Genomic DNA, 12,058 nt, shown 5'->3' with positions numbered 1-12,058 from the left:
AAGGCTTGCAAAGACTAAATCAACACAAATTTGTTACCTTAAGAACCTCTTCAAGCCCTCACCTTTTGAACAATAGGTCAGATTGGCTTGTACAAGTGCCTATATAATCCATCTAACCAAGGGAAATTTGTGGGCATGCCATAGAAGTAGCATCTCTCTTGTGCTAGTCATGCTTGTCCTTCTAGGAGAATGGGAGAATTGTGAAGTCATCCTCTAGTACAAGGGACTTCACATGCATGCTTGGATGGAGATTTGGCCAATGGGAAAACAATGGTGCTTGGTGTTTGGGCAAAAGATTGTGGGAAAGGGTCCACAATCCAACATCCATTCCTTGTGTAGTCATGCTTCTCCTTCTAGGAGGAGGAGAGAAATGTAAACTGATGCTCTAAGCTAACAAGGAACTTCACGCAATGAGAATGTTAAGGTACATGACAAGCTTCACGTTTTCCATGTAAGTACAAAAAGGTCAATGGAGAAGTGTGAAGTCCAAAGTTTCCAAAGCAAGGAAAAAAAAAGGAGCTATTTTAGGAGGTCTACCAAAAAGAATTTGGCTATTTTACAAGAAAAAAATGTGGCATAATTTTTAAAAAAACAATCACCCTATATCGCTAATGATAAGTGTGTTATGAAGATAAAATTGCTAACAATACACTACATGTCAATACACATTATAGAAAATTTAAAAGATTTGCCCAAGCGTTCTAAAAGAAATCTTGGATTTGTAAAAATCAAAGGAAAAAATCCCTTCGATTTGACCCTTTGTATTTTGACTTCCATTCTTGATTTGATCCTTTGTATTCCAGCTTTCATTCTTACGTTTTGCCTCTCAATGTCTTTTACATACCGCAGCAATGCACGGGTTGAGTACTAGTATTAAAGAAAAGAAGAAGCTAGATGGCCATACCAACTGTAGTGAAAGAGTAGTTCATTACTATCAAAATCTCGCATTTGTAGTGTTATAGGATTTTGACAATTTTCTTCTAACCTCGATTAATTTGTGTAAACTGAAATATGGATTTTAAAGTAAGAAATCGAACACATTCTGAATCTAACCATGGATAATTACATCTTTTTTTTCTCAAGATCTATGTTCATAACAAGTAATAAGAATTAAGCACTAAAGTGAGAGCCTTAAGGATTTAATTTTATAATTCCCTCTTTCTCCTTGTTCTCATGAATTTGATCATTCTACAACTGCAAAAAAAAAAAAAAAAAAAACCAAAAAAACCAAAAAAAAAACAATTAAGATTGCATAATATTGAAGTTAATTTATAAACTTGTATATGGTGACTTTTACGAAAAATATATAATTCATATTCCATATTAAAGTTACTTGATTTGTAAACATGCATATAAAAAAAGACATACGAAGAATCATAAGCCCAATTTGTAAAAACGTACAAGAATAAAAATGCTTTATGAACAAGAGGCTTGTTAAAGATATCCTACCACACTTGACTCCTGTGATGCAGCAAGGTCTTTGATTGTCCTAGGGTGGAGGTAAACCCCCTAGGTTGTGAGCATCATCGTAAGGGGACAGGGGAAGGGGCTCATTTGCATGTTTGTGTATGTAGGAACTTTGAAAAAGAAGAAGGTATCCTAACACCCTTGAAGGTAGCATTCATGCAAAGAAATTGGTGAGAAATACCAATGTTTATCCACTTAATTTGAATGGCATCACGTGCAGTGTTATGTATTATGAGTTGTGTGTATTGTGATGTGTAGTCATGCACTTCGATTTTATTGTGCCAATGCACATACATACAAACACACACATTTTCTCTCTCTCTCTCTCTCTCTCTCTCTCTCTCTCTCTCTCTCTCTCTCAGGTACATAATAATGATGGACACTTTATGAGCAAAAGACTCACTCGGGGGAGCCACCTCTTAGGGCTAGAGTGTGCTTGCGTAAGTCTCTTTATATGGGGGGAAGTTGAGTGTCCTTAAGTGGAGAACAAGGTTGGCTGGAAACATGACGAGAGGGCTAGGGGGAGGAGAAGGGTTCTCTCGTAATTCTATTCAGACTAGAGAGAGAGAGAGAGAGAGAGAGAGAGAGAGAGAGAGAGACACCCCCTCCACAACACAAGGGGGGGGGGAGTTTTCTAGGATCTTGGCTGAAGAGGGACGCTGGGAGGTTGGATGCACAGGACTGTCGAGGTGAGCCTCCACCCAGAGAGGGGGCTGCTGTGGGCATAGAGGGGGGTGTTAGGTCTAGGAGGTGTATATAGGATCGGATTAATACGGGTACGGGCACAGGTAAGGAGAGAGCAAAGAGGGGTGGAAAGGATAGTATACGTGAAAGTACATTGGTCTGTGGTTGCATGAGCTTGTGGAAAGGGTGGTGCATGTAAGTAGGCTAAAGGTGGGGTACGCATGGGTCTTCCAGGGGAGTGGTTGGCCGCATGGGTGTCCACGTACGTGGTGGGGGCCAAGGGAGACCTTATGTTAGGGCGATCGGTTTTTGGTCCATGTGTGGCCGTTTGTGTGGGTGCCCTGCTATGTGTCTCGTCTAGTGTGAGGTCCTTTGATGCACGCTTCCCAAGGAGACATCTTTTGGGGTGGGGACCCCTTTTTGGGACGCAGGCCTCAATATGCATGCTGACGTGTCCAACGGCTATAGATTTTTTTTCCTAGAAGTGAAATTGTCCAAGGTGTTATCCTGGTTGTAAGCATGCAATCCATTTGCCAACAATCAGACACTCAGATAGGCATTTATTAAGGTTGGAAATTTACGGTAATTTAACTAAAATTTTACATAGGAGCTTATTCCAGTGTCCGTTTTGAGTGCTATAAAATCCTATACTAGGATAAAATTGCACGTAGATTTCAAATTTGGACTCATAATTTTAAGATTCCAAGTAAAAATAGCTCAATTATTAAAATGGTAATTTTTACACTATAAAAGGACCATAATTTTATCTTATTAAATGAACATATATTATTATTGAAGATGGGCATGTTACATCCTTCCCCCCTTAAAGAAATTGAGATGTCCTCATCTCATTATGAATTTGGCGTAATCTCTTAGAGTGTAGCTTCATCTTCCCAAGTTGTATCCTCTTCAGGGTAGTCTTTCCATTGCACTAGATATTTTGTAAGGGTTCAGTTACGGACCTGCCTTTCTCTAGAATCTATGATTGCAACTCAAGGACTCCTTGAGTTGGGATTACAACTTGCTCATCATCAAGAATATGATCAAGATTGGGTACATAAGGCTTCAACAAGCTTACATGAAATACATTGTGGACCTTAACATGGGTTGGGAGTTGTAGCTTATGGGCACTTCTACCTAAACACTTGATATAACTGTATAAGGTCCACAATGTCTTGGGCTGAGTTTCTTATATTTTCCAAGTGATAGAGAGCTATGCTTGGGTTGCACCCATAGAAGAACTTTGGCTCCTTCCTTGAAGATCTTTTCAAATCTCCTTGTGTCGGCGTAATGTTTCTGCTGATCTTGAGTACCTTTAATATCTTTTTGGATAGCCTTGGTCTACTCTTGCCTTAAATGGTGACATCCCTGTGCTCTAGTGATAAGATGTATTATAGGCAAATTCTACTAGAGAAAGGTATTGAATCCATCTTCTTGGCTCCCACCCGCCGCAATATGATCTAAGAATGTCACTTGGTTGACTCTCTCAGTCTGGCCATTAGTCTCTAGATGGTAAGGTGTCCTGAAGCAAAGTTGAGTACCCAAGGTGTGAAATAAGAACTTCTAGAACTTTGAAATAAAGTTGGAGTCGTGATCGTTAACTATCCTTTCCATCAGTAAACCATGAAGCTTGAAGACCTCCTTGATGAATAATCGGACAACATCAGAAGCTTTAAAGGTTTTCTTCATCGTTATAAGATGAGCTACTTTGGTGAGGCAAGTCCACCACTATAAAAATGGAATCATATCCTCCTTGTGCAGTGGGGAGAGTTGTGAGGAATGCATTTGCACTAATGCATTTCCACTTCATTTGAGGAATATCTAAGGGTTGAAGCTTTCCAAGCATCTTGACTCTTCTCTTTCAGCTTTAATCCTTTGACATGAGAGACATTGCTTCAAGTATCGAAGGGCATCATTTTTCAAGCCTACCCAATGATAGCTCCTCCTTAGATCATTCAAGGTCTTTGCATAGCGCCTGGGTGCCTTGTGGCGGGGCTCTCATGAGCTTCATGGAGGATTAGCTTCTTTAGGGGAGGGTCCTTTTAGGAATACATAGCCTGTGATTGAAGTAGAGGCACCCATCATGGGTGAAGTAACCTTTGATTAGATTTTTCTCTTTCTTTGAGGTTCCCCCTTCTTCGACTAGGTTCACCATCCTTTAGAAGTCAGGATCATGAAATGAGACTTCTTTCACCTATGGGGTCATTTGGCATAGAAATTGCACTCAAGAAAGTTTTGCGGCTAAGTGCGTCTGTACCACATTATCCTTCCTAGGGTGGAATTTGATGTCGAAGTCATATTCTTGTAGGATTTCAACCCATCTTCTCTACCTCATATTGAGGTTAGGTTGGGTGAAGATCCACTTTAGACTCTTGTGTGGTTGGTTACAAGATGGAACTTGTGCCCTAGGAGGTAATGTCTCCATAACTTGAGGCAATGAACAATTGATAAGAGTTCCAAAGCATGGGTGGCATAGTTGGCCTCATATTGCTTCATCTTGCAATAAGTATAAGATACCAGTCTTTCTTCTTGGGCTAAGATACCACCAAGTGCTAGACTACTGGCATCAGTAAACCACCTCAAATTCCATGGTGAAATCGAGAAGTTTCGGGACTAGTGCTGAGGTAAGGATGGTTTTGAGCTGATCAAAGCCAACTTGATGAATTGGTAACCACACTATTTTGCAATCCTTCTTGAGAAGATTGGTCAAGAGTGCAGCTACCAGGGAATAATCTTTGATGAAAATCATGTACCATCCTGTGATTTCCAAAAATCCACAAACTTCACAAACTAAATTGGGGGGGCGGGGGGTGTGGCAACTCCAGTATATCTTTGACCTTGTCAGGATCTACCAAGATATCATCTTGGGAGACAATGAATCCAAGATACTTAATCTGGTGAGTAAAGAAGGTACATTTACTTTTCTTAGCATAGAGTTTATGTGTATGTAGCAATTGCAGCACTCTACACACATGCTCCTCGTGTTCTTCCACCAAATTGGAGTAGATGAGAATGTTGTCAAAAAAGACGAGAGAAAATTCATCCAAGTAGGGACGAAATATACCTTAAATTAGGTGGTTGAAAGTCGTAGGAGCATTGCTTAACACGAATGACACCACAGTAAACTCATAGTGGCCATAATGCGTATTTTAAGTTGTCTTGGGTATATCTTCTTCCGTGACTTTAGGGACGAAATATATCTTACATTAGGTGGTTGAAAATTTCAAGAGCATTGGTTAACCCGAATGACACCACAGTAAACTCTTAGTAGTCATAACGGGTATTGAAAGTTGTCTTGGGTATATATGCTTCCTTGACTTTGATCTTATAGTAGCCAAATCTTAAATCTATCTTAGAGAAAACCTTGGCCCCATGATGCATATGTCAAGAAGCTCTTCATGCGAGTGATAGGGTACTTGTTCTTGACAGTGACTTGATTTAGCCCCCGATAATCTATGCAAAGACGAAAAGTGTCGTCTTTCTTCTTTTGGAAAATAATGGGTGCTCCCCAAGGAGAGCTGGTGGGCCATATAAATCCTTGCTCAACGAGTTAGAAAAGTTGCTCTTTGAGCTCAATGGCTTCTAGGGGAGACATCTTATAGGGTTTTTTGAAGACAGGTTGAGCACCAGGAATTAGCTCGATCTCATGGTCGACTTCTCGAGGGGTGGTAGTCCCCAAGAGGGTTCTAATTCTTTACTAGGTTTAGCAACTTTGTTGAGCTTGACAAGGAAAACTTGACTACCCTAGACTTGGGTTTACCTGTCTTCCCCCCTGAACTAGTACTACTTGGTCGTGCTCATTTTTAAAAGTTATACTCCCCTCGTTATAGTGAATACTAGCATTATTTACGACTAACTACTCCATCCTAAGGATCCCATCATAAATACCTAATGGTAAGACTCTAAAATGGCCATTAGTTTGTTCACTACCCAATTCAAAATTAAGATTTCCTATAGAGTGGTGAGATACTACTTCCTTCCCATTAGCTAACTCTACAATCATTTTCCTAGTTGGTTTTAGATCTAGGTTTAATTTCCGTAAACACCTTGGAGAAAGAAATAAATGGGTACTGCCGCAATTAATAAAAAGCTAAAATGGCCTACCATGATGAGAAACTAGGGTTTGGATAACACCAAATTGCTTGATGTTCTACCACCACATGGATGGTGGCACACTCTTCTTCGGCCATTTCCAAAGTTGGTTTCTTCATTTATAGCACAGGCACGGGCTCCATGACCTCTGCCACATCCACCACTTCTTGGTGGATGGGGGTTCCACAACCCTGATTTTCTTGACCACTTTGAGGAAAGGATGTTGCAAGCTTGGGGAAATTGGCTTTAACGTGTCCAAACTCATTGCAATGGAAACACACAAGGGCCTCTCTAGTAGAAGCAGTATATGTGTGGGGAACAAATAGGTTGGTTGGTCGACCTCGGTTGTAGTTTGGAGCATTTGGTTGGGGCTTCTTTTAAGACTGGTCCTTAGGGTTTAATTCAGGGTGAGATCTCTTATGGGGCCTAGCTTTGTCAGACTTCAGCTCCTTCACAATGTACTCGGCCTCATTGCTTCAAGGCAGGAATCCAAAGGTTAATTCAAGCCTTGGCAAAAGTGGGCCACCTACTATGAGATAGTCATGGATGGGGGATACTTCCGGATAGTGATAAACTTAGAGTAGTACTCCTCTAGAGTTAAGCTGAGCTGTTTGAGGCTAAAGAACTCGTTCATCTTAATAGACTCATGAGATGGGGGAAGATACCGCTCCTTCACAGCTTGTTTGATGTCATCCCAGGTTTGGGAGTGTTTGGTAACTTCCTTATCGCGGCACCATTCCTTTCACCAGAGCTTAGCGTCCACAGTGAGGCAAAACCATGCAAGCATGGATTGGTTTGCAGCTCCAGTATTGGTGGGGCTGAGAAGCAACCGTCCATTGCTTCAATCCATACCTCGGCATCCTTCTCAATTTTTCTACCTTCCCCTTTAAAGGACGGAGATTGCATCTATTTGAGTAGGAGCTTCTTCTCCTAGGTGTCTATGTATAACACATTAGGGGGAGAAGAAGATTGATTGTCCTAGCAGCCATCATCGCAAGACTAAATTTAGGATCACGTAACTTATACTTTAAGCTATGCTCGTGATATAAAAGTAAAACCTTAAAATCATTTTATTACAAGGACAAGATTGATTACAAGGATTTGAGACTAATGTATTTAGTCTTATTCATCATAAAAGAGACTTCTAGGCTTAACTAGGGCATAAGACTCAAGCGGTTCACATAGGTGAAATATGGGAGTTCCGCCATGGTTTCTAGGATACGAAAAACTGATGGTGGGGGAGGTAGACTATGGATCGTATTGCGTTCCATAACATTTACTTGGTTGGTAGGAAAGACTTGCATTACTTGGTCATACATCCAACGGTTCTGTGATATATGGTTCCCTTCTATAGTCATGTAACTGCTTGGTCTAGTGGTACCCATAAACCAGAATAAGCAGACAATCTTCAGCTTCTCATTCCAACTAACCCACTTCAAATTGATGGGAGATTCCCAATTCAGTCTGCTCGGATGATGGAGTATCTCCACCCACAATTCCAAAAGTGGTATCTATCCCACCCTCTTTGGATATGAGAGGGATGAGGGAGGGACAAGTTCTTGAGCATTTGCATCACCGTATTGCGGAATTTGAAATTCGAGGATCGAGAAGCTGTCTAGAAGATGCATTGGAAGACTAGGAATCTGGAGTAAGAGTCTTCCTCCTCCTGCAATTAATTCACCAAATCAAGTTATACTAGTAAGGTATTTTATCAAGAAACATCTAATTGAGGTAAAATATACACTTCAAAACAACCCTAAATAACAAATCCTAAGAACTAAAACTCTGCTCTGATACCAATTATAAGCTCCCCAACCTAAAAGGGGAATCCTTAAGATAGTCTACTAAGTCTTTGAAAGAATTTCATAGTCATGGACACCTCAACTACTAGGTAAGACCTAGCTCTATCTCATAGGGGGAGCATAGTCTCCTAAATGGTTCTTAAAATAGAATCACCCATAGAGTGGTCGACCTATCTTGGGTATCCTCTATCCTTGATTCCTAGAAACCATGCCTTTTTTCCCATCTATCTCCATAGACTAGGCAATCCCTATACGACCATATACCTCGTCATTGGTAGTCGACGAGGACTCAAGCCGGCATGTCGCCCTCTTAGGCTTTGTTGCTGCTTGATCCTCCTGCTCCTCAGAGAGATGTCTATGCACTAGGGTGGGCTTATTCACCGCACTAGCCTGGGCCCGTAGAACTAGGCAGCATCCATAACTCTAACCAAACCGGCAAGTTCCAACTTCCCAATGGTAGGAGGGATACCTTGGGCCGACTCCGGCGGGCCATGCTAATGTCTCCGCCCAACTACACAAGCACAGTAACGTGGTTAACATCCAAGCAGGGAGAAGATATAATTGTACTCTAATTTAAGCAAGATAGCAACATAATAGTTTATCCCAATTTCATAAGATACGAGAAACCACATTCTTTTCTTGAATCAAAGGAACGAGAATGTAACAATTCTACAAGAAACTAGATTTTTACATTTAGATGGATACGAAAGCCTATATTCTCAAAACAAGGAAAAGTAACATCTTTTATCTTTCTTAATTAATGTTAAGATTAAAGATTTACCTAGCTCCTAATTTAAAAAATCTCTTTTTAGATGATTTTCAAGCTAACTAGGCCATTGCCTCTATGAGGGACTCCTAAAGCAACTCCCCTCTCGTGTGTCCTTGTTGTGTAGCTTCTCGAGGTAGCATTTTTGGCATCTTCAAGGAGGAACCATATTGTCCACTCTCTTGTAGCTCTCACAATCACAAATTCAACAATCCAGACGGATCGCAATTCAGAATCCGTTTGCTCACTTTATGAGCAAGAGGCTCACTCGGTGTGGGACCACCTCTGTCCACTCTCTTGTAGCTCTCACAAAATCACAAATTCAACAATCCAGAGGAATTCGGAATCAGTTTGCTCACTTTATGAGCAAGAGGCTCACTCGGTGTGGGACCACCTCTCTTAAGGCCAGAGTGTGCTTGCTTAAGTCTCTTTATGGGGCGGGGAAAAGTTGAGTGTCCTTAAGTGGAGAACAAAGCTAGCAGGAAACAAGACCAGAGGGCTGCGGGAGTAGAAGGGTTCTCCCATATTAGGGTATGAAAGAATGTCAAACCTATTTTTGGTAATAATAGGGGTGCATTCTTGAAGATGAGTGGATTTGAGGGAAATAAATGTAAAATCTTGGGCTTGAGGGTAGGAGGGAGAAAACTGCATGAAGTGGATTTGAGAGGAATAAAGGTAAAATATTAGGCTTGAGGTTTCAAGAGAGCAAATTGAGTGGTAGGAGTAGGAGTAGGAGAATTTTTAATTTTTTTAGAATTACTTTGGGACTTTTTGGGGAAACCTTTCAGGAAGTGCCCTTTAAAACCATTAAAAAACAGGAGTTAGGGAGATTTTTGTAAATGATAGGAAAGGAGAGTTGGTGCCAATATCAATTTCTAGAAAATCAATGATGAGGGGATCATATAGATATACTTCAACACAGACCTACGCTAGGGATTATTTCATCACCTTTCCTAAAATCCTAGGAATTTGCCAAGGGGTTGACAAATAAGTTCAATTAAAGGGTAGAATTGAATATGTATATTGGGAAAGTCAACCCACACATGGAAGTGAGTTGGCACGAGGTTTTGGGGCTAGAAGGATGGGTTCCATAAAGCGAGGGAGACAAGTTGGTTTTTTGATAGCATGTTGTCCTCCTAAGCACTTCTTTGAAAGTAATTTAAAAATTTGAAAGTAATTTGATCATTGGTTGATCTTTTTAACTCTTCCACATTAAATCTAGGATTGATATACTCAATAGGGGGTCTTAGTCCTTGAATAAAGCCCACCAAAAAACTTTACATGCAAAGTTAAGCTACATAATTGGCTAAAGCAAGAGGCAAAGAGAAGGTTTTACCTTGAATATGTTTTGACATCTTGCACAAGATCTAAAGCTTTTCCTTGATATTTATGGCTCTTTAAATACCCTCCTTTCTCATAGCAAATCCTTGAGAGAAGGTTAAAGAGAAGGTTAAAAAAGCTATTGTAGCTTCAATAAGGAGAACCTCACTACCTTCTAGACTTTCTTCCTGAGGAGTGTCGAGAGGTTGATTAGTAAGAAGGACTTGCCATGGTCGACATTGCAAGAAATATTAGAGAACACTAAAAGCAAAGAGTTTATAGTAATAATAGCCTTGGATAGGGACCCAATAGAGAGAATATGGTAGGTATCGTACTAAGAGGCGAAAGAGTGCTAGTAGAGAAAGCCACATTATTAACTAAGGCTATCGATTAAGGTTAAAGAGACATGGAGTATAAGAGAATGTTGGGAGGGGTAAAGAGACTAAAAAAAGATGGTTGTCTTGAGAATCGGAACTAGAAGCAAGTACAACATGAGAGGGGTTGTATAAAAAAATTATCTTACCAACAAAGATCTTTTTCAAGTGCTTGATGCAAAAAAAAAAACAATTAGAAAACAAAAAAACCTCCTAGATGTGTCCCATCAATGCCCTTTAGTGCCCATCAATACAACTAGTTTGCAGGTTTATTTTGGACTATAAAATGGGCCTCCTAAGGTTTTAGAATATTCTAATAAGATGCTCTCTCAAACCAATGCTGATCCATTACGGAGATTTTAAATTTACTTTTTGGAGGAAAAGGCATATTGTGATCATATCAACTCTAAATTTGTCATAGATTATATATTTAGAACCTACTCATCCAAAGCTTTCAAATGATATGTCACATGAGGGGGTTTTGATATAATGTGGGGAAGTTCACCCACGACCCCCATTTTGATAGGCCTTGATGACATGGCATTCGGTAGGAGGCCCCTTTTGAGTCCAAAATAAGCCTAATGAAATGTTTACTCATAGTCTCTCAAGATGTTTTGCACAGTCTTTTCAACAATGCCACCCACCTACACATGCCATCCATGTCCCCGCCGCGCCGCTCTCTCTCTCTCTCTCTCTCTCTCTCTCTCTCTCTCTCTCTCTCTTATATATGTATAAATGCACATATGAAGACTAGAGACAAGCACTCTATGATTTAAAATGGGTGCTCCTTATCACAAAAAGCACATATGAAGACTAGAGACATGCACTCTATGATTTAAAATGGGTGCTACTTATCACAAGAATCACACTCTTATTGGGCATCCCAAAATCCCTTATGTTTTCAAAATGGTGTTGAACAAAATAGCTATGAGGGTCACCCTTGTCATCCGGACCTATATGCTTAGAGCATGTGGTAGGAGAGAGCATGCAAGTCATATACCCCCACGAGTAGAAACAAAACGCAACAATCAAAATAATATTTCAATTGCACTATGTACCAACTTGTGAGCTTATCTTCGAATGTGAGTGACTATGTGTGAATACACTCATAGTGTGAGATGTGCATATGTTTTATTGGGATGAACAGTACTATAAATATGTATGTGTACAAGTGTGTGCAAATTCATGTGTTTATGTTCATAAATCTCTCTCTCTCTTTTCATGTGTGTAGGTGCTCTCTCTCTCTCTCTCTCTCTCTCTCTCTCTCTCTCTCACACACACACACACACACACACACATACACACACGTGTGTGTGTGTGTGTGTGCAAATGTATGTGCCTTTATGCATCGATTATGTATGTGCACGTGTTGTTGTGAGTGCATGGTCATGTAGCAAAGCCTTAATGAATGTGGCCCAAGCTACCCTCACACTTAGACTATGTGTGTGTGTGTCAGCTATGTGTGTCAACTCTGTGTACACACATGTATGATTGTACGCCCCATGTATATGTGTGCATGCGTTGATATATATGTGCACGGGTATATATATGCA

The sequence above is a fragment of the Cibotium barometz genome, chromosome 34 (genome assembly GCF_041138505.1).
Source record: "Cibotium barometz isolate CiBa-2024 chromosome 34, ASM4113850v1, whole genome shotgun sequence".
In the NCBI taxonomy this organism is placed as follows: domain Eukaryota; kingdom Viridiplantae; phylum Streptophyta; class Polypodiopsida; order Cyatheales; family Cibotiaceae; genus Cibotium; species Cibotium barometz.
Note: the sequence above shows the minus strand (reverse complement) of the source record.